General features: G+C 36.3%; 2 long non-coding RNA genes across 8 annotated transcripts in view; one reads left to right on the top strand and one right to left on the bottom strand.

Annotated features, from left to right (window-relative positions):
* Positions 1 to 3,413: 3,413 nt before the first annotated feature.
* On the bottom strand, positions 3,414 to 17,030 carry LOC105488262 (uncharacterized). 2 transcript variants are annotated; one of them, XR_011606693.1, is made up of 4 exons: positions 16,877 to 17,030; positions 14,119 to 14,264; positions 6,082 to 6,218; positions 3,414 to 3,758 (listed from the first exon to the last, which is right to left on the bottom strand). It is a non-coding gene; the product is annotated as an uncharacterized lncRNA (long non-coding RNA). The 2 variants fall into 2 exon arrangements; XR_011606692.1 differs by lacking the exon at positions 3,414 to 3,758 and having other exon boundaries at positions 5,938 to 6,218.
* Positions 17,031 to 17,071: 41 nt separating this feature from the next.
* Positions 17,072 to 27,628, top strand: part of LOC105488264 (uncharacterized) — a 266,981-nt gene continuing 256,424 nt past the window's right edge. Inside the window, exons 1-3 of one of the 6 annotated variants that reach the window (XR_011606697.1) lie at positions 17,091 to 17,329; positions 20,930 to 21,097; positions 26,627 to 27,271. This is a non-coding gene — a long non-coding RNA (uncharacterized lncRNA). Of the gene's footprint in view, positions 17,330 to 20,929; positions 21,098 to 26,626; positions 27,272 to 27,628 lie in introns of those variants that run through there. The other 5 variants (XR_011606699.1, XR_011606694.1, XR_011606696.1 and 2 more) reach the window with 5 other exon arrangements.

Below are 27,628 nucleotides of genomic sequence, written 5' to 3'. Positions count from 1 at the left end.
AAAATGTGTGAGTTTCTACTTGTAAATTTAGAAATATGTGACACAAAGTATTATAACTAGGAAAGTAAAAGAGAAATTTGTTCTTTATGATTCAGAATCCTGCAAAAGTTCCAGCCTGGCATTTGGAAGCCCAGGTTGTCACCGGGCCACTGAAACTAAACCCTTTATCCCTGAGTGGCTCATCTGTGAATGGGGGAAATCAGAAGAATACCTCTGCCTCTCTTTATCCTTTCTTTCATTTGACACCATGCAGCTCATGCTGCCACATCCCTCACCAGGGACATTGTGTGAATCTCCTCGCTCTTCCTTTTCCTCTTCTGTTACCATCTGATTTATTCTGGTTAGTCTTGGTAAATGCAAATTTAATAGTGTTGCTTTCTACTTAAAACATTTAAAGGGATTTTCAATTTAATAACTAACATAAAACCTAAACTCCTTGTAATGTGTTCAATCTATTTTATGCATTGTTTCTTACCCATTGCCAGTGTCATGCAACTCTGTCTCACTGGCTGCTAGCTGGCTTCATTGGTAGTGAATGAGACCTTGCAGACATGAGGCTCATTTGGTTTTCTGTCTGCTTGGAGTTATCTCCCCTGGGCTTGTCCAGTGGCTGAATTATTCTCATCCTTCAGGTTTCCTTCAAAGGACACCTCCACAGATGGGCTTTTGGAGTAGACTTTAAATTTGACTTTTTACAAGTATTCTCTATCACATTATTATGTTTATGCTTTTTATAGCATTTATCACAAATAAAAATGTGTATATATTTTTTGTTTTGCTTATAATCTTTTTGTATCCCTAGAATGCAAACTCTGTGGGGACATAGACCTTATTGGCTAATTCCCAAGTGTTATATACAGGGACCACACTCCATACAACACTATTTGCGAAGAAGAGATATTTAATAAATATAGGGTCAAAACATTAACTTTAAAAAATAATAAAAAGAGTATATTTTTAAATAAAAATATATTAATGGAGGATTATAAATAATAAGCTCTGTCTTAAAAGATCCTATAATTTCTTTCTCTTCTTTTGTGTAGATAAGCAGCTTAAAAAGGTGTGTTTTCAATATTTTTGCCTGTAAAAAGTTGCTTTATAAGTACTCTAGATGCTTGAATGAGGTAGGCCTTTATTTTAAATTTGAATGATCAATAATATATAAAAACTCTTCAAATCATAAAACTGGTATAAATATTGAATAAAGCTAATGAATAGTTTCCATGGCCAGTTTAAATGTTTATTGTTTCCTATAAAACATTTTTCAGATGGTCTTTAAATCCTGTGAAGTGTTCAACAGTGTAATTAAAACAAAGTATCATCTATTTGAATATGTCTTTATCAAATACTTACTTTTATTTAAATTTCTTGTTGTATGTTTTGTTTTGCATATTTTAAGTTAAAAGTTGAGTAAAAATCTACAACTTTATTCCATTATTAACACCTTAATTCATGCAGAGCAATGCCGGGACTGGAATGAGTCAAGCCAGGTGCTTAAGGAGACGCTCGCTTTCAGTGTTTTGCGCGCACAGGTCATCAGCTGAGAGTGATGGTCTCCTTAAGTTCTGCCTACCTGGTGCTGGCTTGCTATAACCTAGTCCCAGCCCATATTCAGAGTTATAAAGACAGGAACATGGAGGCCATGCCTTGTCAAAGTGAGATCATTCGCCTAATTGTGAGCAGCCACAAGGTAAATTGTCTGTGTAACTCTATTCTATCAGAGTGATTTAGCTAAATAAAATGTTTTTTGTTTTTAATTAGCTTTTGTTTTTAATTTGTTTTTAATTAGCTGCATCCCCTAAAGGAAAGAATTAATGTTTTATTTTAAATATTTTCATGATAGATCATAAGAACTATCAACTTTTGTATCAGAAAGTCAGGTGTGTTACTCCTTGACTATGTCATCTGCTATATCTGTGCACGTATTGTTTCAGTTTAGCCCCCTAATTTATACTCTATAAAAGCACAATCTATTTTGTTGTTTTATGTGAACTGTTTTAGGAAAGGGTATTCTTTGCATTTACCTAAATAAGCATAGCATCCAAAAATAACAAAGATTGAAAGATAATTCAATACATTTGGCTTGTCGATTTCAGTTTGTGAAGTTTCATATAATCTCATTCTCCAAATAACTCATCAAGAGGAATGAATTAAAATGTTTGAATTCTTCTGTGTACCTTATTCTCAGAAAATTATATTATTTGTATTTTCACAACAGCTTTCTCAATCAGCCTCCTTATTGTCAGGTAGGATGATAGGATTCAAGGGATTAGTGTGTGTGTGTGTGTGTATATATATATATATATATATATATATATATAAGTGTGTATATATATATATATTTTTTTTCTTCATAGTGTGTGATTCTTCTTGGTATTCCCACCTAATTTCCGAACCAATTCAGAGATACAAAAAAGTAAACATATAGAAATAAAAATGGCATGTTTTGTTATTAATTGAGCCAATGGAGAATGTGCCTTAGAAGTAGCAAAAAACAAAAAAACAAAACAAAACAAAACAAAAAGGGCTTCCATAGAACTGCATCCTAGACGTAGAGACTTCTCTATTCTTTCCTAGTCAATGGAGATTCACAGTCATGTCAGGGTCTTTATTGCTGAGATAACCACTTGGTTGAGAATGGAATAGGGAACATCGGCAGTCAGGAGTTTATAAGAGATACTAGAAAGGACTGAGCGTCACTTACCCCTGCTCCTTGTCCCAAGCCCAAGTAAGATGAATCACTTTTTTTTTTTTTTTTTTTTTTTTTTTTTTGAGACGGAGTCTCACGCTGTTGCCCAGGCTGGAGTGCAGTGGCGCGATCTCGGCTCACTGCAAGCTCCGCCTCCCGGGTTCCCGCCATTCTCCTGGCTCAGCCTCCTGAGTAGCTGGGACTACAGGCGCCCGCCACCGCGCCCGGCTAATTTTTTGTATTTTTAGTAGAGACGGGGTTTCACTGTGGTCTCGATCTCCTGACCTTGTGATCCGCCCGCCTCGGCCTCCCAAAGTGCTGGGATTACAGGCTTGAGCCACCGCGCCCGGCCGATGAATCACTTTTGGTTCCTATAGTGAAGTGAGTGAAGAGAGAGAAAGAAGCCCAGGGTGTTTTTGTAATGGGAATTGCTCAATTTAGAAACAGGCTGAGTGGAGTATAATAAAAGCTGAGATTGACTATGCAATACTTGGGGCATACTTATTCTTAATAAAATGTGGTTTATCTGAAATTCAAATTTAAACTGGGCATCTTGCATTTTTATTTCTTAAATCTGACCATGCTGAATGGAGAATAAGTGTTCCCCAACGTCCCCTCAGTTTCACCCTTCAAATGATTCTCTAAATTTATTTTCCTTTTTTTGTAATTTTGTAATTTTTAATTTCTGTGGGTACATAGTAGGTTTGTATACTTGGAGGGTACATAAGATGATTTGATACAGGTATGCAATGTGAAATAATCATATCATGGAGAATGAGATCTTATTAGTGTTCTTGTTTTTTTTTTTTTAATTGGAAACACCAGAAGAAACTTTAATGGTACTGAGAATTACATTTTTATGGCACTGGAATGAAAGGTCTCTATAATGTCTTTTGATTCTATAAATTTAGGGATCTGAAGTAGTTATGGCTGGCATAATCAAGCAGCGGCCGGGTCCTCAGAGTGTCAGAAGTCACAAACAGGAAGAAAGTATATTCCAGGGCAGTTTCACGATCTTCAAAATGCTGTTCTGTTTGGTTAAGTTCATGAGGACCCAAGCTGAAAGAGACTGTCAACATATATTTCGTTTTCTCCCAATTCCTTATATTGCAGATGTGATAACTAAGTTCAGAAATTTTCTTTCCAAAATCATACAGCCAGTTAAATGAAAAGCTGGGGTTGAACAGTCAGGCCTTCAGTATACGGATCCAATTTTCTTCTTGCTCCTCCATGGAGTTTTTTTCCACCTCTCACTCCTTGCCCTGGCTGCTCAGAACAGTAAGTGTGACTATGCTGCAGTTCCTATGTTTCACTCATTACGCCTACACATTTTTCTAGCAATAACTATCCCTAATAGACTTTGCAGAGCACCCAAATTGAAAATACCCATTTTTCAATAATAGATTAAGCAAAAGCTGCTAAATAATGATGATGGCAATAATTATATAAAGGGTCTAAATACAAAATAAATTTTGAATCAGATTAGAATGCAGAGGAAAATTCAATTTTCCAATTTCCACTGCCAAGAAGAGAAACTGCTGCCTGGTGGAATTCAATACAGGTCTGTATGTTTAACTGAGCAAATGAGCCCTGCATGCCATAACTAAAAATAATAAAAATGCAGGACATAAGCATCAACACAAGGGACTTCATTTGCCATTGGTGTCTCTGTGCATTTGTGCTTCTTGTCTTTGTAATATAAGTGAATTGTCACTCCACTATGATTGGGCAGAAATATTAAATATGCTTTTGCTCAATTCTGAATGATCTTATGAATATAATCCTGTACTCCCTTACTTTAGAAACTCCTTAATTAACTCTCCGTTTTTTGTATGACAAAAAGCTTCTCCTCTATTATGATATAGTAGGCTCAACCTGCATTTTTTCAGTTTAACTCTTGCATGTCTCCATCATCATAGTCTGCTCCCGTCAGAACGTGCTCCAGTCAGAATGAATACTTTCCTGAATGTAATAGGCTTTTCCATGTGGGTGGATTGACGGATACAAAGAAAATAAAGTAATATATCCCTTGAAGCATCCCCAAGGTAGTTCTAATTGATGGAAGTGGTATATAAACTACATTTGGAAAAATACTCAGCAGGTAATACATAAGCTTTTTGTAGCCCTGTCTTATCCAGTTGACTGCTTGCTTCACTTTTAATGCTCCAATGTTTAGTCCTTCTTGCAAACAGAAAGAAGGTAAAATGCAAACATCTGACTACAATTAGCATGAATCTTATTGAGATAAAGTTGACCTATCAAGTTCTCCCTTTGTGTGCCTGACGTTCTGGATGCATGTTACCTCATTACCTAGAATGTTATTCCGTTATCTGGAAGGTAAGCAACACTACAACCGTTTACAAATGATAAAACTGAGGCTCAGAGCGATTAAATAACTTTTCTCAAGTTTCACATCCAGATATCACTAAATATCTGTTTGATGTCAGACATCACTAAATACCTCAGTTTATAATTGTACTGCAGACCAGAGACAGGTTTTGTCACCATGGCCATTAATGCTGCTTCATAGATATTTGAATAGTGTTATGTTTCATTTCTTGAGAACAAAATGGGATCCTTTTGAACTACTTTTTTTTTACAAGTCTATATGTGTTGTTTTAAAAATCCTGTGAAAGCTCATACAAGATAAATGTAGTATAAATATAAAGTAGATAAATAAAGTAGTAGTCAGCTGTAGTAACTTTTTGTCTCAAATCTTATATCGCATAGCTCTGTGACCTCAAACAATTATGACATTAATATCTATAGGTATCTGTTTTAATATCAGGAAAGGCACTTATGTATTTGAGAAAGATTTTTTGTCTTCAGGTAATGATTATTGCTCTACATTTCACACAGACTACATACTCTGTCTATTATGGATTGACCTCATTTTTTATGTTTCATGCCTAGTCTGGAATTTGTATTGATATTTTTGGACATCAATCAGTCTTTCTCTAGATTTTGAATCCTTTTAGAAATATTCACTGGAGACTGACAGGAATTAAATCCTCTATCTGTTTTATCCTGACAAACCTGGATTAGAGAATAAAGATTACATCCAAGATCAAAATAGACATTTTGCATCACTCCCCAAATTCACAACTTTTGGGCCATACATCATAAATGTTGTGTCAGCAGCATATTTGTTTATTAAATTTTTCTTCCAATTTTTCTTGAGTGTCTCCTATGTGCCTGCAACTACCTAGGTACTTCTTATACCACAAAGGAGACAAAACCAACCATGCTGTTATAGACTCTTTATTCTTAAAGGTATTGGCCTGGCCTTCTGATGAGCCTACAATAGGAATTCGATAAGTAGAATGCATGCCGTGACCCCACCATGCCTGCTGTATAGAAACAGGTTCAGAGAATACAAAATGAGAGCATGCCTTTGTAAAGTTCTGCTGCTTCGTGGAGATTCAGAGGAGGTTGGAATACTCATCCCCACTTCATAGAGAACCATGTCTCAATGGATGTTTGCCTTTCATGTTTACCAGTACAGAAAATTTCAGGGGTTTCTTACACTCTACAAAGAGAAAAAAAAAAAGTTAGAAGATGTTATAGTTGCCCTCGAAATAAGTTTCAGAGGAAAGAAACTGCTTCATCCATTACTGTTCTGTTCCCCAAATGTGTGTTCTTTTAACCCACCGAGTTTATCAAATAAACTCATGGTCAACCAGTGAGTTCCTCTGGAGGAGGAACAACTAAGTGTCGGGGCAAGTTCAGTTTTTATCACCAGAGGACTGTGACAGAAGTTCAGAACACAGCATTAGCAAAATGTACTTCCAGGCATACTGTGCCTGAAGTCAAGCATTCTCTCCCTGTCCTTTCTTCTACCCATTAAAGAATGTGAAGCAATAGAGTGGATCTAGTCGTTATTAAATTTCTCATTGCTATAAATAACACAGACATAATTTACATATTTAAAGAATATTATAAACCATTACAACAATAAATTAGAAGGTATATGAAAGAAATTACCTTAAAACGATATAATATGATAACATTTCACTTTCAACTCAAAAATTAATAAACAGTCTTAGCCTGATAATATTTGTAAAAAACCTGAAAGAACAGTTGAAAGTTTTGCCAGGTAGAAAACTCAAATCCTGCATGTTTTTGTCAGAAATTCTATCAAAAATTTAAAAATACTCATAGGTTCATATAAACATTTTCAGTGGGAATATTTCTTATCTCAATTTACATTATTTATACATTGCCTTTATACCAAACCCCATAAGAACAAGACAAAAAATGAAATTTTACTGCTCAACCTTACCATTTAACATGCAGGCAAAAATCCAAAATAAAATGTTGGTAAGACAAATCTAAGTATTCATCTGTATACTCTCTATTGATCCAATTAATAATGAGAGTTTATACCGAAATCCAAGTTTGATTTAGCAACAGAAAAATCTATTAACTCAATTCCTACAGATGCAGATTAATACAAAAACATAATATTATCTCAATAGTTGCAGAATAAAAGCACTTTTAAAATTCAACATTGATGCATATTAAAAATTATTAGTTAACTAAGAATGAAGATGTGAAGATTAAGTATAAGTGTCAATTTACTTAGGCTATGATGTCTGGAAGTTTGGTCAAAAACAGGTCTAGATGTTGCTGTAAAGGTTGTTTGTTTGTTTTAGATGTGACTAACATTCAAATCAGTACAATTTGAGTAAAGCTTACCCTCCATAATGTGAATGAGTCTTATCCAATCAGTAGCAGGTCTTAAGAGAAAAAGGCTGAGGTCCCACAGAGGAGAGAAAATTTTGCCTCCAGACTTGAAATAAAACATCAACTCTTTCCTGGGTCTCTAGCCTGTTGGCCTGCCCTATTGGAATCACCAAGCCTCAGAATCACATGAGTTAATTCTTTAAAATCTCTCTCTCACTGTTTCTCTCTCTCTCCCCTCTCTCTGTCTATATGTGTGTGTGTGTGTGTGCGCGCGTGCGCATGCACGTGTGTGTATGTGTTTATATTTAAACATAAAATGTTACACTTAAATGTGAAATATTGAAATCTTTCCATTAGGTATTAGTGAAAGACAAGGTTGCAAGGTTGTGTGCTCTCACCAATGACTTTTGGTCCTGGGTAAAATAGGAAATCATAAATGAGTGAATGAACAAATGGTATAGGAATTGTTACCACTTCTGATGGTATAAGTAACTATTACAGAGTACATGATTTCTACATAGATTTTAATTTCAATTTAAACATTTGTTATCAATAATCTACCAGACTAATAACTAAAAATTAAATATCTATTCACATAGTAGTAATAATTAAAAAACAAATTTTAAAAATTATAATTTCAAAGAAGAGTATAAAGAAATAAGAGACAAGACACTCATAGAGAAAATTCTAATACTTTATTTATTAGCATAAAGGAAAACCCAAGTAAAGTGATAAACAAGCCAAGATTTTGGATTGGATATGGTGTTAAAATCTCTTTCACTCTGGTATAGATGCATCAGTTCTCTCTCTATTAAAATGTCAGAAAAGTTTCCAATAATTTGAGAACTTAATTAGAAATCTCCTATGGCCACCCTTTTTAGAATTCAAACCTCTGTACCATACCATCTAAATCCCACATGCCCTTGTCTATAAATTGCATAGCCCTCTTTACCTTCCAGTATTATTTATGATATTTTATTTCCTATTTTTTTTTTACATATTATTTCCTATACACATTAGAATGTAAGCTCCACAAGGATAGGAAGCCTTGTCTGTTTTGTAGCATGATGCTGCCAAATGCCTGCTAAGTAGTCAGTGATTGGTAATTATCTGTTGGATGATGTTTAAAATCACTGTAAAAATAGAGTTGGAAAATAATAGCAAATTGAATAAATAATAATTATGAAAGAACATATATTTCTATATAAATTTTTATTTCAATTTAAACATTGATTCTTAATAATCTAACAAGACTGATAGATAATTAAAAATCAAATATTTATTCACATAGTAGCCTAATTATAAAACAAATTTAAAATATTACAATCTCATAAAAATGGTACATAGGAATAAAAGAGAAGTAAAACCCTCACAGAGAAAATGATCTGGGAATAAAAATTTAGGGCCGGGCTGGTGGCTCACACTGTAATCCCGGCACTTTGGGAGGCCGAGGCAGGCCGATCACCTGAGGTCAGAAGTTCAACACCAGCCTGGCCAATATAGTGAAACCCTGTCTACTAAAAATACAAAAAATTAGCTGGGCCTGGTGGTGGGCGCCAGTAACCTCACCTACTCAGGAGGCTAAGGCAGTAGAATCGCTTGAACCTGGGAGGTGGAGGTTGCAGTGAGATGAGATTGTGCCATTGCACTCCAGTCTGGACAAAAAGAAAAAAACACTGTCTCAAAAAAAAAAAAAAAAAAAAATTAAAAGATACCCTCAGGATTTAAAATATCATATTAATTAGGTGTATTAATCTGTTCTAACACTGCTATAAAGAACTACCTGAGACTGGGTAATTTATGAAGAAAAGAGGGTTAATTGACTCACAGTTCTTCAGGCTATACAGGAAGCATGACTGGGAGGCCTCGGGAAACTTACAATCATGGCAGAAAGCAAAGGGGAAGCAAACACGTCTTCACATGGCCGAGCAGGAAAGAAAGAGTAAAGGAAGAAGTGGTACACACTTTTAAACAACCAGATGTCGTGAGAACTCATTCACTATCATTAGGACAGAAAGAGGGGAATCTTCCACTATGATCAAATCACCTCCTACCAGTCCCTGCCCCAATACTGGGTATTACAATTCAACATGAGATTTGGGTGGGGAAACAGAGCCAAAAACCATATCATTAGGATAGTGAAGTTTTTGCACAGGTAGAAATAAACAGAGTAATTGAAGGTAAAGGAGATGCTAGAAACAGATTCAATTTGTTCATGTATGTGTACTTCTCATGTATTACAGAAATGTCATCATAGAGTATCAGGGGAAAGAATGGTCTTTACAATAAATGGAGCTAGAACAGCAAATTATCCCATATCCCTTTGTGTGACAAAACTATCATACAAACAACTATGTGAGGGATGGATATGTTAATTAGCTTGATTGGGTGATCATTTCGCAATGTATACATGCATTAAAACATCAATGAGTACATCTTAAATACACACAATTTCTATTCATCAGGCGTACCTTAATAAAGATGAAAAAAGAGAAAATCTACTAGGTTATATACTTCATACATTCGTAGTGGCAAAGGACTGGTTTCATAATTATATACATTATTCCTTTAATCAATACAAAGGCAGAAAAATCAATAGAAAAATGGGCAAACATCTTTAGCAGATATTTTATTCAAATAATCAATAAACATGAAAAGCTGTTCAGTTTCATTATTAATCAGAGAACTGCAAATTAGAACCACAATAAGATAAAATTATATTATCAGCAGACTTGCAAAAGTTGAAACAGTCTTATACCGCCATGTATTGGTGAGACTGTGTAGTAACAGAAACTCTCATATGCCTCTGGGAATGTAGTTTCATAAACTCACTTAAAAAATGGCATTATCTACTGAATGCAAAGGTTTGCATAGTCTGTGACAAGTTGATTCCACTTCTAGATAAATATTCAACAGAATGGGTGTCCACATGGAATTATTAGTATGTAATAACACCAAACTGGAAATAACTCAATGTCCATCACCAGTAGAAAAGATAAACTCTTGCCTATTTATGCGATGAGCTATCATCCAGTGATATAAAAGAATGAACTGCAGCTACATAAAACAATCTAGACAGATGTTACAAACATGAGGCTGTCTAAAAGAGGTAAGAATCAAGAGAACACATACTTTATTTCATTTTTGTAAGGTTAAAAAATAAAAATGAAATCACATACATACATATTAATATATAATCAGTGCCTTGAAGTAATGCATACTTCTATGTATGAATATATGTTTATGTACTTACACATAATATTTAATTGTAAATATTTATCTATATCAATATTAATATAGATATGCTTGTAGATATTACAGGATAAGGAGAGGAATGTGATCAGAAGGGACACATGGAGGGATACCGGGCACTACCCATGTACTCATACTCCTTCTCAGTGGTGGCTACATAGCACCCACTTTATTTCTATGCATTTAATTCAGCATTTTTTATCTTTTCTATGTGTATGTTATATTTTTAAATTAAAAAATAAAATTGGAAAGACCAGCCGGGCACAGTGGCTCACACTTGTAATCCCAGCACTTTGGGAAGCCGAGGCGGGTGGATCACCTGAGATCAGGAGTTTGAGACCAGCCTGGCCAACCTGGTGAAACCCTCGTCTCTGCTAAAAACACAAAAATTAGTTGGGTGTAGTGGTGTGTGCCTGTAATGCCAGCTACTCTGGAGGCTGAGGCAGGAGAATCCCTTAGAACCTGGGAGGTGGAGGTTGCAGTGAGATCGTGCCATTGCACTCCAGCCTGGATGACAGAGTGAGACTGTCTCAAAAAAACAAAAAAAACTAAAAAAAAAAATTGGAAAAACCAAAAGAGATTTACCATTACTACTTAGGAAAATGCAATATGGTATCATAGGGAAATACATTTATACCATGAAATAAATAAAATATATATTTAAGCTCGTACTGGACAAACGATACTGGAAAGAACATGAAGTGACAGGAACCTTTTACAGTGGGGACTACTGGTAGTTGCACAGATATTGGGTTTGCCTTCTATACAGTCTATTCTGGCAGAAGTGTGACGGATGAAACTATTATTTAGAGAACCTGAAATGTTCTACTTATATCTCTTTGTGTCTAAGCTTGACAGCTCAATACCTGGTTCTTCCAATATGTAATTCTCGTTAATGTTTTCATAATAATAAATATTGAGATTTGACTAGAAAAATAAAATCACACATATGCATAGTATTATGTAGAGAGATGCAGAAGTGTGAAGTTGTGTATATACTCCCAATTATTCATCAAGTATTAATCAGCCTGTGCTTTTGGTCCATCAAACTGGTAAGTGCCTGAGAGTATAAACTAAATTGGACACCATTTCTCACTTAGCAGAGTTTCTGGCAAGATTTTTTTTAAAAAGCAAAACAAAGATACTCTAAAAATTTGAAGCCACACATAAAGGTAGACACAATTTGGATCTGGATGTGTACATTTCTAATAGAGCATTTCTCTATCTGGTGAGTTAAATAACAATATCCAGTTAACTACATAGAATGAGGTGCAAAGTACAGATCTTGTCATGCAATGCGAGTCACAATGCCTGGAGTACAGAATAAGAAAGAGAGAACTGCAAAAAAAATTATAGATTTAGGTGAGATTTTGCTAATGATTTTGAACTTTTTCTTCCTTTATGTAATTGTGAAGTATAAAAAAAAAAGAATGTTCTTACTAAGTCACTGATCACTTCATCCTTCATACACACATATATGCATGTACACATACAAGATAATTAGAGCAAGGATTAAGTTTTAACAGCAACGTGTCTCCTTTAGCTATTCTCATTGGTTCTAGTAGCCTGGAATCGCATAGCTCCGTGCATGCAGTATATGATCAATAGATGTCTGCCCAGTTGTTGAATTATTTTATTTTAAAAAAGCAGGTGAGTAGGAAACTCCATATTTATCTTTAAAAACTAAGTATAACAAGTTGTTTTGTCATTTCACACTTCAATTGATATTTTTCCCTCATGAATTAGTGACCAACATAAATAAAACGTTCTAGTCCCTGTTTTAGAACATATAAATTCACGAAGAGAAGAGATCTATATATGATGCCCGTAAGAGTTTGTATTGATTGCAACTTCACAGGTCAACTATTATTATCACAAATAGAGTTACGATAGAGCAGCCTCAGCCACAATATTCATTCATATTTGTTCATTCACCTAACATTTATGGAGCACCTACTTGGAGCCAACTTAAGTGACCACAGCCTTAATTAACTGAAGGGCAGTGGCAAATTTCCAGACCATTGAACTATAGCCATGATGCAAGAATCTGCTTTACAAGACACAAAGATAAAAAGGAACAGTAATTCTACAAGTGCAATGAAATATTTGTCGTCTGTTTCCCAGGCTTTACTAACACTAGGACAAAAGAAAGATGATAATAATCATATGGTCGGTGTTCCATGGATCGCCCACAGGGGCTGGTCAAGTTCTTTCTTGTGTCTCAAAAGTACAGGAATATGGCTTTGACTTTGCAATATCCATCTATTCTCTGTCCCTCGGACTTTTCATTGCAATGTTGAATAATTATACCAATGAATCTAGGAGTCAGTGTCAAACCTTGCCCATATATACTCTGAAACACTAGTTTTGCACACATGCCCTTCCCTTCTAATTCTGTACTTGTCTTACAGATTGTTTTTTCCAATGCTTTATTTACTCAACAGCAACCTAGCTACTTTTCCTGAGGCAAGGAACTTCTGTGGCCATAACTTTTCCATTGCTTACTTTCTTCTCATTTTACAGAGGCAAAAGTAACTTTAAAAAATTAAATAAAAATTGTCACTCACAGGGTATAAAACTCCAGAAAAGAATACAAAGCTTTTGTGGTTAGAGAAGAAAAATTTTCTTTGTTCCTGATGAGAAGTAAAGAGAGGAGGAGTAGCTGGGGTACAGATAGTACAAGAGTTGTGAGATGCTGCTATGAGATCTTGTCCTTAAGGTTAATAGTCTCATACATTTATTAGTGTGAGTGATTCTTGAAAGAGTTTAGTTTTGCATTTTGATAAACAGAGGCAGTCTGCAAAGAAGATACAAAACATGAATTTTCAAGATCTAAGAATCAGGAAAACTTGTAAAAAACCTCTTAGTCTTTTAAGCTGTGAAATGGTCTAGTGTTTAAGCCAATTATACTTAAATCATCCAGAATAGTAAAAGAATCCCAACAGATTTTAATTTAACATCAGTTTAACAAATATTAAGGAAAAATAATGAATACAATATATTAAGTTCCATCCCCAGTGTGGTTTAATGAGTGGTCAAAGACACAAAAACAAACAAACAAAAACAAAAGGAAAAAGAAAAGTAGCAGACAAAATGTAATTGCACAAACTGAAAACAATTGTACATATTGAAAACAATTGTACAAATTGAAAACCATTGTAAATAGAAGATATTATTTGCAGGGAATAAACAATAGTAAAATTGGGTTAAATTAGTATTTCTTGAAAGTATATCATATGCAAGGACATAAAACATGTGAATGTTTATGAAGTTTTTATTGTTCCCATAAAATGTAGTCTTGTGTGTTCTCATCACATATACAAATAACCTCTGCCTTAAAGAGGTTCTGTGTTAAAGAATACAATCCTGTGTGATGGTAGCATTTCCTGGACCATTGTGTTTGGGGGCCAGCTAAACCAGGGGACATTTCTTATCTTCTCTGAGCTCAGGCCAGTTAGGGCCAATTAAGCTCCTCTTGATCCTATACTTACTTCTGGAAGCTGAATCCTTCTGGAAGCTGAATCCTCATGTCCTGTTGCCTTTGATCAACCCCTCTTCAGAACTGCTTTAGCAGATCAACTCAAGACTAAAATGCTCCAGATTGATTGTTGTGCAGTTCTTAACTCCAGGCTTCTCACTGAAATAGTTCATTAGAACCAGATTTGAGCTTAACCAACTCCCTCACTCCCTTTCTTCCTTCCTCCTTCCCTCCCTCCCTCCATTCCTTCCTCCTTCCCTCCCTCCCTTCCTTCCTTTCTTCCTTCTTTCCTTCCCTCCTTCCTTCCTTCCCCCTACTTCCTTTCTTCCTTCTTTCCTTCCCTCCTTCCTTCCTTCCTCCCTTCCTTCCCTCCTTCTTTCCTTCCTCCCTTCCTTCCCTCCTTCCTTCCTCCTTCCCTCTCTTCCTTCCTTCCTTCCTTCTTCTCTCCCTCCCTCCCTCCCTCCCTCCCTTCCTCCCTCCCGCCCTTCCTCCCTTCTTCCTTCTTTCCTTCCTTCCTTTCTTCCTCTCTCCCTCCCTTCTTCCTTCTTTCCTTCCTTCCTTCCTCCTTTCCTTACTCCTTTCCTTCCTTCCTCCTTTCCTTACTCCTTTCCTTCCTTCCTCATTTAAATCATATGATATTGGAATTTACATTATGATATGATTGCTAAAATTACTTAAGCATATTAAAGGTAGTATTTAAGGGGAAAATAATTAAATAGAAAAAATTACTGAAGGAAACTAAAAATATTTTACCCCACTTTGGGAGGCTGAGGCGGGCGGGTCACGAGGTCAAGAGATTGGGACAATTCTGGCCAACGTGGTGAAACTCTGTCTCTAATAAGAACACACACACACACACACACAAATAGCTTGGCATGTTAGTGCATGCCTGTAGTCTCAGCTACTCTGGAGGCTGAGTGAGGAGAATTGCTTGAACCTTGGAGGTGGAGGTTGCAGTGAGCTGAGATCACACCACTGCACTCCAGGCTGGTGACAAAAAAAAAAAAAAAAAAAAAAAAAAAAAAAAATTTACCCCCATATATACTTATTTGCCATATTTCAAGATGGCTCTTCAGCCGGGCTAGAAACATAAGAATAGTTAAAATGCTGTCTTTTGTGCGGGGTGGGGGGAGTGGCTGGGATTTGCACCCGTAGAGGAGATAAAGTGAAATAAACAACAGATGGACACCGGCTTTTTGCGAAGCCCTCCCTTATTCATAACTAGGAAAGATTAACTGAGTCAGAAACCTGTAAAGGTCTGACAGGAACATTGCCCACTGGCTACCATCTATTCCTTCTGAGGGCTGCTGCCTGACAGGTTTCATCTGCACAACGTGACCACCTTTTCTCCAGGCCTTTCTTCTCCTCTCCCTCCCATAACCTGTTTGGCCATGTCCTGAGCTCTTATTCCTTTCTAACCTCAAGATGATGCAAAAGCATCAATTGGCCATTTATTTGAGCTTTTAATATTAGTATGCCTCCCATGCCCATATACATGTTAATATATTTGTATATGTTTTCTTCTATTAATCTACCTTTTGTCAGTTGATTTTCAGTGAACATTTTTTTCTCCCCTACAGTATCATTGATTTTCAGTAGTTTTCTTTTGCCCTATACTACTGAGGAAAATATTCAGAAATATATAAAAGTTACTTCATATTTATTTATAAACTTAATATAAAATGTGTATCTCCAGAAAAATAATGGCTGAATAAGTTAAACTAAAACCATATAGTGGAACTGTTGAAAATAAGTATTTAAAATTTTTTTGAGGTCACCAGAAAACGTATATAATATACAAATAAGTAAAAAACATAGAACATAAAACTATGTGCACAGTGATAATTATTTATAGATATACAGATACAGATGTATACCTATCCAAGTATAGAATTAAAAAAATAAACAGAAGGAAACATACCCAACTAGTTAGTTTTTATTGCTAGAATGTAGATCATTTATTTTAAAAACATTTTTCCACAATATGTGTATTTTAATTTTTAATTAAAAACATTGTATCCACCCCATTAAATAATGTTATCAGAAAATTAATTATGTCATATAAGAAGATATTTTCAATTTATAATAGACAAGATAGCTCAATGCTGCTTTTATTTATTCTTTTTTCCCCCAAAATTAATAGTTACTAGAGACCAAACACCTTCTCAGCCTCAGGGACAGCCCTTGAAACTAATATATTGCCTGCTAGTCTGGTGTTCTGTTTTCAACAAATATAGACCAAATAATATATTTGATGAGATTGTTCACAACTCATGGGTTAGGTTATTGTCGTATCCATCTTTGTACCCCTATTTATTGCTCAATATAGGAGCCAGCACATTTCTAATAAACGTAAATTGTCACGGATGGGACTAAGTTTTTTTTCTCTCTTTTGAATTTCTTCTTATACAGCCAACATAGTTCTTTGTATAGAGAAATAATCAAAAACTATACTGATTTGTGGGAGCTAAAAATTAAATCCATTGAACTCATAGAGATACAGAGCAGAATGATGGTTACCAAGAGGCTGGGGTGGAGAAGTGGAATTGTTAACGGGTACAAAAAATAGAAATAATTAATAAGACCTAGTATTTGATAGCACAACAGGGTGATTATAGTCAATAATAATTTAATTGTACATTATAGAATAACTAAAGGAGTATAATTGCATTGTTTGTAACACGAAGAATAAACATTTAAGGTGATGGATACACCATTTACCCTGATATCATTATCAAAATATCTCATACACTCTGTAAATATATACACACCTACTATGTACCTACAAAAATTAAAAATTAGAAAGAAGAAAACTGTCATGTTTCACTTAACAAGGCTGTAAGTTCTGACAAATGCGTCTCAGGCGATTGCATCATCGCGCAAAGGGTTCTAACGAATGCGTCTCAGCGGTTTACGTCGAATGCGTCTCAGGGGTTTGCGTCATTGCGCAAACGGTTCTGACTAATACGCCTCAGGCGATTGCGTCATCGCACAAAGGGTTCCGACGAATGCGTCTCAGGCGATTGCATCATCGCGCAAAGGGTCCTGAGAAATGCGCCTTAGGCGATTGCATCATGGCGCAAACATCATGTATTTAGCTTTCAAAAACCTAGATGGGACAGCCTCCTGCTAACTTAGGCTGTGTGGAATAGCAGATTGCTCCTAGGCTACAAACCTGTACAACATGTTACTGTACTGAGTGCAGTGGGCATCCTAACACAATGGTAAGTACTTGTGTATCTAAACATATCTAAATATAGCATAGAAAAGGCACTGTAAAAATCATTTTATAATCTTATGGGACTACAGTCGTATAAACAGTCTGCCGTTGATGAAAACGTCATTATGCAGCACATGACTGTAGATGCTGGATTAATGTGAGTTAAAGTTTAACATCATATTCATGCAAAAGTAAATGCCACCCAACCTGTGATACTTACACAGAAAGTTAAAATCAGCATCAAAGATAGGCATGCTGTGAGGTGCGCTTGCTGCTCTGTTGGGGGCTGTAGGGTAAACCACAAGCTTTTTTTACTCAGGAAATAGCACTTTGACTGTTTTACCCCTTAGGGAATCTCTAATTTAATAAGGAGTTCAGAGTAAATACTGAATCAATTTGTCTGTCTGTCTGTCTATCTATCTTATATATCTTATCTATCTAATCTATCTATCTATCTATCTATCTATCTATCTATCTATCTATCTATCTTTGTTATTTATTTCCCAAAGATGACCGGGTATTTCTTAGGTTTTTATTTGGAAGCAGATGGTGGGAGGATAAATCAATTCTTTAAGAGGAAGAGCAATAATTCAATGAAGAAAAAGAAAAAATTATCTGTAGACCTATACACCTGGTCAGAAATGGATGTAATGGGGGAAAAATAGAATGCAGGTGTGTGCAGGCCCAGGGACAGTTCTGTGCTTTAGGGCTCTTGTTTTGATTGTGAATGTGGTGAACTGGCAGAGAGCAGAGGCTGGTCCAGGCTCTTCATACTCTGAGTAAAACGTAAAACTTAAATACAGTAGGCCCTCCCTATCTAATAGTTCTGCACCTACAGATTAAACCAGCCACAGATTGAAACTATTCAGAAAATTTAAAAATTCAAATAATACAAATGCAAATACAATACAAAATAACAACCAGTTATGTGGCATTTATATTGTATTATGTGTTGTAAGTAATCTAGAGATGACTTAAAGTATATGAGAGAATGTGTCTAGGTTATATGCAAATACCATGCCATTGCTAATTTATGGAACAGAGTTGTGCATCTGTAGATTTTTTGGAAGGGGAGGGTCATGAAACAAATCTTCCTTCAATACCAAGGGATGAGTGTAGAGTAAACATTTTTAAAAAACAATGAGTGTCTTAGATGTATTATTTGCCTAGTGATTACCAATCTCTAACATATTATTAAAACTTCATAGAAGACACGTATCATTAACTTCAGAGAGGTTAAGGAACTGAGGCCCAGAGAGGTTAAGGAATTTGCCAAAGCCACAGTTTGAATGTAGCCTGTGCTCCTTTGTTTCCCAAAATCTCAAGTCTGAGAGTGAGGATAAGTCTGATAATGGATGAAGCAGCCAGGGTTATGAAAGTGAGGAGCACCAGACAGCCCATATGGTGGGAGTAAAGCCTTTCCATCCAAAGCCAGATAAATCCACCTAGTCAACCACTGACACGATCACCTATGTTCCAACAGCTCAGGATTTGTTGCGGATCAAATTCAGAGTGGAATGCCTGTTAAAAACAGATATCTTTCTCTAATGTCTGATGATTATAATTTGTGCAGTTTGGGTACATATATTTTTAACTAACTCCTCAACTGGAAAGTGTAAATATAACAAATAGGCACAGTTTTCTGAAGTGAGAAGTCTTGTGAAGAAGACAGACTTTAAAATCCCTAAATTGAATGACATTACTACTTCTTCCATGCACTGCTAGATCATTTTAACCTCTCTGCATCGGTCTCCCGTCTGTACAAGAGGAAAATAATACCAGTCTACTCTGTTTTGAGAAAAAAAAAAAAGGCAGCACAATATGTATGATAAGAATTAATGAAAGACACATCATAATTTATATAGTATTTCTTATAAATGTATTTTAATCATAAAAAGGTACCTAATGAATCTAAATTGTCATTCTGTAAAGCCACAGACTTATGTCCATAAAACAAAATTAAAATCCTAAAAGACAAAAAAGAAACTTTGAATCATTCCAGATTTAAAGGAGTATAAAAAGGCATGCCAATAGGATACTTTGTGTTATCCTGGGTGGGAAATTCAACTAGGTAAAAAGCGCTATCAAAGAAATTTAGATGTGGATGGGAAAGCATCACCTCTGCCCTTGGAAAGTTCATTGTTAAAATGAAATGAACTGACAATGGATAGATTAGGAAGAGAAAAAACATACAAATGTATTAACATGCACAGGGACTTGGGAATCTCACAAATATGAGATTCAAAAGAGGGCCAGATAGTTGAGACTCAAACACCTCCTTCAAAGGGGAGAAGGATGTGGGAAACTGTGGGCATTTTAGAGTGGTAGTACATAATTTTATGGAAAATAAATGGGCCCAGGAAGCAAAATTATTCTGTACATGATTTTCTTAAGAAGCTTAATGGGAACAGGAAATTATTAGAAGGTAAGAGGTGAAACTGCATTGGGAATAAAAGTTTTCTTGTTGTGTAGATAAGGTGTCTCGGGTAATTTCTGGAAGCGGCCCTCAGAAGAATACATGAAAAGTCTATCTGGGCACGGTGATGACTTTTAGTCTCTTCTCATCATAGTCGCTGGTTTAAACTTTTTTTAGTTATTTGATGAGACTCTTAGAGAGGAGTTCAAAAGACAATTGCATTTCTTTTGGAAAGAAATCTCCTTAGTCAGATAGGGAAACTCCAGACAAAGTCCCTCCCTATGCTTATGGGAAGAAGAAATAAGAGAAGGTTGGAAAGTTATTTGTTCTGAGGCAGCTTTTAAGCCCTTCAAATTTCTTTAAATTCATTGTTGAGTATGGTAAAATATCATACTTTGGGGTAACATTCTCTGCACCCCAATCAAAAGGAATGGAACAACTGGAGGAATTTGAATGTATACCACGTTCAAAATCGAATGGTAGGCTGGGCGCAGCAGCTCACGCCTGTAATCCCAGCACTTTGGGAGGCCGAGGCGGGTGGATCACAAGGTCAGGAGATTGAGACCACGGTGAAACCCCATCTCTGCTAAAAATACAAAAAAAAAAAAAAGTTAGCCGGGTGCGGTGGTGGGCACCTGTAGTCCCAGCTACTCGGGAGGCTGAGACAGAAGAATGGCGTGAACCCCGGAGGCGGGGCTTGCAGTGAGCCGAGATCGCGCCACTGCACTCCAGCCTGGGGGACAGAGCCAGACTCTGTCTCCAAAACAAAACAAAACAAAAAAAACGAATTAGTGCTAACTCTGCTAATTTCCTAATTTGGCAGTTGTACTGCAGTTATATAAGTGTGTTAATCAAGTGCAGGTCCCCTCAGATCTCCCTTCAAGGAAAGATTTGCTGCCCAGTCAGCAAACAGACACCTCCAGTTATCAGCTCCTTCAAGCTCTACCTCAGCTGCTTAAAGCCACCTTACATACCATGAGGTTGTGTCCTTCTTGGAGAAGTCCAAATCCTGGGACTCAGACAGTGTGGGGATAAACACCTGTTCATTTGGCCCAAGGTACAGTACTCTGATGAGCAATCCTTACACCAGAGGCTGTCTGCGGACTGGCCAAGGCTGTCAAGCTAGTCTTTATCACGATTTGACTTTTGTCTCTGTCCAATCTTGCTTCTTCCCTCTTCCATTCACAGCTAATGATCCCTAATAAATCATCTCACGCATCAAACTCTGTCTCAGCGTTTGCTTCCAGATAACCCAACCTGTAAACTCAATGTGGAACACAGTTTGAGAAAAGAAGTGAGGAGATTCAATTGTGAAGTTGGATCACTCTCCTGCAGGCAATGAAGACATCACTGACGGTAGGGTGAATGTTCTCGCACCTCACAAAGTGGGAGTCCACTCCTTAAGAGATCCACTATGCATGGAGAAAACCATGGTGATAAGGATAATGGACTGGGTAGCCTGTGATTGGTGGTACAGATGCTCTGGAGAAAGGTGAGGCTGAGTAGCAGGTCAATGAAAACCAGGTGTGAAAGCCCCAGCATCTTGGTTGCATTTAAAACAGTCTTATCCTTGTAGTATAGTTTGAAGTCAGGTAGCGTGACACATCCAGCTTTGTTCTTTTTGCTTAGGATTGTCTTGGCTATAGGGGGACTTTGACTTCATATGAAACTTAAAATAGTTGTTTTCTAATTCTGTGAAAAATGTCAATGGTGGTTTCACGTGAATAGCATTGAATCTACAAATTACTTTGGACAATATGTCCATTTTCATGATATTGATGCTTCCTATCCATAAAGATGAAATGTTTTTCCATTTGTTTGTGTCCTCTCATTTCCTTGAGCAATGGTTCATAGTTCTTCCTGAAGAGGTCCCTCACATCCTTTGTTAGCTGTATTCCTGGGTATTTTATTGTCTTTGTAGCAATTGTGAATGGGAGTTCATTTCATGATTTACCTCTCTGCTTGCCTATTGCTGGTGGAAAGGAATGCTTGTAATTTTTGCATAATTGATTTTGTATCCTGAGACTTTGCTAAAGTTGCTTATCAGCTCAAGATGTGTTTGGGCTGAGATGATGGGATTTTCTAAAAGTAAAATCATGTTGTTTGCGAACAGGGACAACTTGACTTCCCCTCTTCCTATTTGAATGCCCTTTATTTCTTTCTCTTGCTTGATTGCCCTGGCCAGAACTTCCAATACTATGTTGAATAGGAGTGGTGAGACAGGGCATCCTTGTCTTGTACCAGTTTTCAAAGGGAATGCTCCCAGTTTTTGCGCATTCAATATGATATTGGCTGTGGATTTGTCATAAATAGCTCGTATTATTTTGAGGTATGATCCGTCAATACCCTAGTTTATTGAAAGTTTTTAACATGGAGTGATGTTAAATTTTACCCAGGCCTTTTCTCCATTTATTGAGATAATCATGTGGTTCTTGTCTTTGGTTCTGTTTATGTGATTGATTACGTTTATCGATTTGTGTATGTTGAACCAGCCTTGCATCCCAGGGATGAAGCCAGCTTGGTCATGGTGGATGTTTTCTCATGTGCTGCTGGATTCAGTTTGCCAGTGCTTTATTAAGGATTTTCACATTGAAGTTCATCAGGGATACTGGCCTGACATTTTCTTTTTTTGTTATGTCTCTTCCCAGTTTTGGTATCAGGATGATGCTGGCTTCATAAAATAAGTTAAGAAGGAATCCCTCCTTTTCAAATGTTTGAAATAGTTTCAGAAGGAATGGCACTAGCTCCTTTTTGGTACCAGGCTCATTGGGAATCAGCATCATGGGGTGTCTGCCCAGGTCAACCTGATGAGGGGTTTGCATAATTTTGCTTCCTCTTTCATCCTTTGCAAAAAGATAGAGAGATAGAGAATGCATAAAATAGCTGGGTTGGTGGCAAGTGTGAAGGACTTTACTCCTTCCATGTTTGGAGAGAAGGGAGGTGAGAGCCATGTCCCTGGTTTAGCCTGTCAGGTCCCAGTCTTAAAGGATGTGTTGTGATACACATGACCAGAGTGCAACTCACTGCATTTCCATTCACAGGCATGACTGAAAATGAAGTGATGGTTTAATGTTTAATGGTCATTGCTTCTTGTTGATATATTTTCCTTGACAATGAGCAGTGACTGGGCCAAGGTGGGATTTAGATATTCTTTGTTTTGCTTGGTGAAATGTCATAAAATAAAATTTTATTCCCTTCCTCTAATGCATAACTCTTCCATACACTTAAAGATGCGACATATTTGACATTGTGTCAGGCAAGCGTTTTTGTTCTTGGAGAAGTTGAGTGTTCAAAGGGTGTGGCTGCAGAGATTCAGAGAGTTTTAGTTTATACTCCCCAAAAAGCTCCATGTTAGTTACGTAAAGACACTCCCCGCCTCAAACCCAACACCCTACCTCAAAATGACCATTATTAGGCAGAGTTTAGGGGCAGTTAAAGTTGCCTAAGAGATTGCTGCTACGTTTGTGGTTTTGCCAGTTTGAAAGCACCAAAACAGCATGGAATCCAAGGTAGGATCTAAAGTTTCTTCATCCATCTGTCGCTAATCAAAAAGAATGCCAAAGAACATATGGTCATGGAAGTATCAGGAAAGAAAATGAATGAAAAGGAATATGCTAAATACAGATCTAAATAATACTGTTTTCAGTAAGTGGCTGACAAATTCTCCAAAAGGAAAGAATAATCTGAAACAAAGACTACCCTGAGTATGTCAGATAGTGCACTTTTATTCCGCTATACATTTTAATAACATTTTCTTGGCACCTGGCACAGATAGTATCCTACAGAGACTCACCCACTAGATTGTTATCTGCCTTCCTCTGATTAAACACTAAATAAGGTTGTAAGGCCTCTGGATTAGCTATGTTTTCTTACTTTTACATTTTTGATGCTCTAGAGTTTGGGCTCTTTAAATGCCTAGGGAACCACTTCTCTGGAGGTTAACTAATTCCTAGAAATAACAGACAACTTGCCTGCCACCACACCTTTGATAAGCAAACCAACCAATCCAGAGGCCACACTTCTCACCAGTCTCCTTTTATCAGACTAGTACAGTCCGTGGCACTATTCCCTGCCCTACTTACCACCCATATAGTCCACAGCCCATCAAAATTTTTCCAACTTTCTGATCATAAGTTTCTACTCCTCATAATTGAACATTGCCTGCCCATTTCTTTCCTGTGAAAACTGTGAGAAGATTCCAGCCAACTCATAGTTCTCTTTTCTGTCTGCCAGGTCATCTCTTTTGGGTGCTTCTCTAGGTGGCTCTGAGTACCATGCTTCTTTGAATTTAGAAAAATAATTCTTTCTTCATGGAAATCAGTTTAGTGTCTGTGTGTCTTACTGTACCTGCTCAAATAAAGCCCCAGCACATTTTTAGACAAGCTAGATTTCAAAAATAAGTAGATAAATAGACCAAACCATAATATCGTTTAGAAATAGAGGGATGGTATCTAAATAGACATTTCTGGTTGGACTGTACAATATTTTAAACACTGACTTTTTCTGTGTATCTCTTTATTTCATTTGAGAAGTATTCATTCAGCAGTGGGATAGTAGCCTTTACAAGGTAATGACTAACTATGTAGAAATTGCCACAGATCCCGAGTAGGATATAGAGGGTACCACTGATTGGCCCAACAAAAAGATTAGATTTAAGAGCTAGAGGTAGAGAATGCAAATATGTATATAATTTACAAACAACATCCTGAGCAAAAATAACCAACATAGGAAGCTTTTACTAACACCCATAACCGTAAAATGTTTTCATGTTTATCTAATCTGCCAGAGTATTTTGAGCATACCTCTTTATGGCATTTGTAAACCTTTTATCCACTGTGAAACCTACTAGTATGAAGGTCTTGTGGTATCTGCAACATACAAAGTTCTTACGGGGTCAAGAGACAACATGGTACACTGGAAAATGCACACAAATCCAGGAGGGAATGACGGTTCCACTACTTACTGGGTCTGTAATGCTGAGTAAATTACTAAATTGTGTTTGCCTTCAATTTTCTTCTTTGTTAAATGGAGAAATATCTCTTTCCGTAGCTTGCTGGAAAGATTAGATAAGAAAATACATGTAAAATGCATGAGACACAGCAGGTACACTAGACACTTCCTTCTTTTCAATTTCTAGGAACATTAGCCATGGGTTGAACATTCTGCTTATTAGAGATCTTTAGTAAAGGTTATTCCATACACTCATCATTATATGTACAAAAACACTAAATTTACATACATCTATACATTTATAGGCAGAAGTCGAGGATGTTAAATTAATTTTATAGTATATTACTGCGATGTTAAATGCTTTATAGAAGAAAGTTGATAATATGTAAATAAATAAATAAGAAATGCACATGCTGATACACCGTGCTACAGGGGAAAGTGTATGTGAGAACTCACACTCACTGAATAGTTTTGCAGAGCCCAACACTGTGCTGAAAACACATTTTGTGTATTTACTTCATTCTGAAGCATATGCTATCATTATTTAACTCTTCTTAGCTGAGGAAGCTGAAGACCAGAAAAATTAAGTAAGTTTCTCAAGACCAGCTAGTAATTTTTTGAAGAAATATTTAAATCTGGTCATTATGGCTTCAGAATATCTAAATCCTCCCTCATTTTATGTCTGTGCTATGCTGTCCTATATTCTGTGAATTCATATTTTGTATACGTATGTGTTAAATATGAAAACATTGATTAATCCAACAGGTATTTATGGAAATCCATTCGTTCTGAGCTTCTGCCATACACTTGATTTGCTGCTAGGGAACATGTTTTAGTCCCACAGGACATTTCAAGGCCTACAGAAACCTGTCTCCTTCCTCTCCCAATTTAAGAGTATGTTTTGGCTTTTAATTTTAATAACAATTTATTATTATTATTATTATTATTGATTAGTACTTTTCATGCAGCCAGTTAAAAACGTAGTCTGTCTACTTCGTGGCAATGAAGATATTATCCTATGTTGTTTTCTTTTCCCTTTCACATGAAAGTCCCATTCATTCCAAACTGACTCGGCACTCTTTCATAGAAAGTTCAAGCTTTCCCACTGCATTCTAGTTCCGTCTTTGTCAAAGAGCAGTTGATTTTATATAAACACCCAACTGTTTTCAAATTCTCTATTTTATTTCATGGATATATTTTTATCTATCTTCATATCATACTACATGGTTTAAATTGCTATTGCTTTAGAAGAAATTGTGATATCTGGTATTATGAGTCCTTCAGCAATTTTTGTCTTTAAGATTATCTTGGTTATTCCTTGTTATTTGCATTTTCTTTCACATAAAATTTAGAAGGAGTTTGTCAATTTCCACATATGTACACAGACACAAATGCACCCAGACGTGCACCCCGCCACACACATATACCAACAAATATGCTGATATATTGATTGGGGTATATTTAATGCATAAACTTGGGAAAATTGATATCTTTACAGTATTGTGTGTTCCAATATGAACATATAAAAGAGCATCTCATAGATATAAATGTTATAGAGAATTTATAGAGTTGTCACTATTCTGGATAAATACATACACACACACACACACACACACACAGAGACACACATTTGAAGGTACTGTTGTATGCTTTTGTACCTGTACACACTTTTAATGTAGTGTTATCACACTTCTTTCCTTAGATTCTTTCTTTAGATTTAGCTTTAGAAACTTGGTAACTTTTTTTCTATTTTAAGGCATATTGTTTCTAGCATTACAATTTCTATTACACACACACACACACACACACAAAGAGTTGTTATTGTTGGCTTTGTATTTAGCAACCTCATTAGCAAATATTCTTGAACACCTGTTCTATGATCATTGCTAGGACTGAGGATATAAAATGTGCAATTTATATCCCCTTTCATTGAAGAGTTCACAGTTGAGATGGAGAAATTCTTTGCATGAGCAAAGACTGAAGGAGCCCTGGGAAGGAGCTACTTACTGAATTGCAGGAGTGCTGTGTTCAGGCAACTGACAAGAAGTTAATGGCATATTTCAGTTTCATTATAGCTAGGCAGGTATGTCTGGATTTTTCATATGCTCCCTAGCTCCTTTCCCATTTGGACTATTTTTGAACCTCAAATCCAGTGAAAATTGATGATGAGTGCCTTCTTTGTGTTAATGTTTTATTTCACTGTGTTTTTATACAGAATGAAAACTTATGAAAGGCAGGGAATGATTTCTTTTGTTTACTGCTAATTTCTAGGGCCTAGAAGAGCAATGTAGCAAGATAGATGCTCAAAAAATATTTACCTTTACTTATCATATACTGGCTATTTGTCTTTCCTTAAAAATAGTCTTTCCTATCCTTCCATGTTCAGCTCCAGAGTCACCTCTCCATAAAATCTTACTCTATGTCCAGCAACTTCAACTGAGAATTATATATTTTGTCCTATTACTATATCCTCAGTAATGGCAGTTTACATGCTATATTGAAACAAAAAAATGTACAAAATGTCTCCATCTCTTGTACCATTGTCAGAAGAGATGCTGCTTTATTTATATTAAATTCCTACCTGCCTAAATTAGTATCTGATCCATAGTATTTTTTTCTGCGAAAGAGAACATAAATTAAAGAATGAATAAATGAATGAATGAAAAACATTCAATTCAAGTCGTACAACTAGTGAGGAACAGAACTAAGAAGAAAGCCCATGGCAGTTGGGCTATCAGCCCAGTTAGTTGACCACGAGTCAGGTTCACACAGGAATTCAGAACTTTTCTTGGGTAATCCTCCCCTAGAATCATCCTCCACCAGAGTTCATTTGGTTACTGGTGAACTATTTACACTAGTTTCACACCTAGGTTGCAGAAGCATCAGATCGATGACTGATCACGTGTAGGTGATTGCATGAACCTTGTTCTTAGGTCT

This window comes from Macaca nemestrina, chromosome 8, assembly GCF_043159975.1.
Source record: "Macaca nemestrina isolate mMacNem1 chromosome 8, mMacNem.hap1, whole genome shotgun sequence".
Classification (NCBI taxonomy): Eukaryota; Metazoa; Chordata; class Mammalia; order Primates; family Cercopithecidae; genus Macaca; species Macaca nemestrina.
This window is presented reverse-complemented; position numbering and strand designations above follow the sequence as displayed.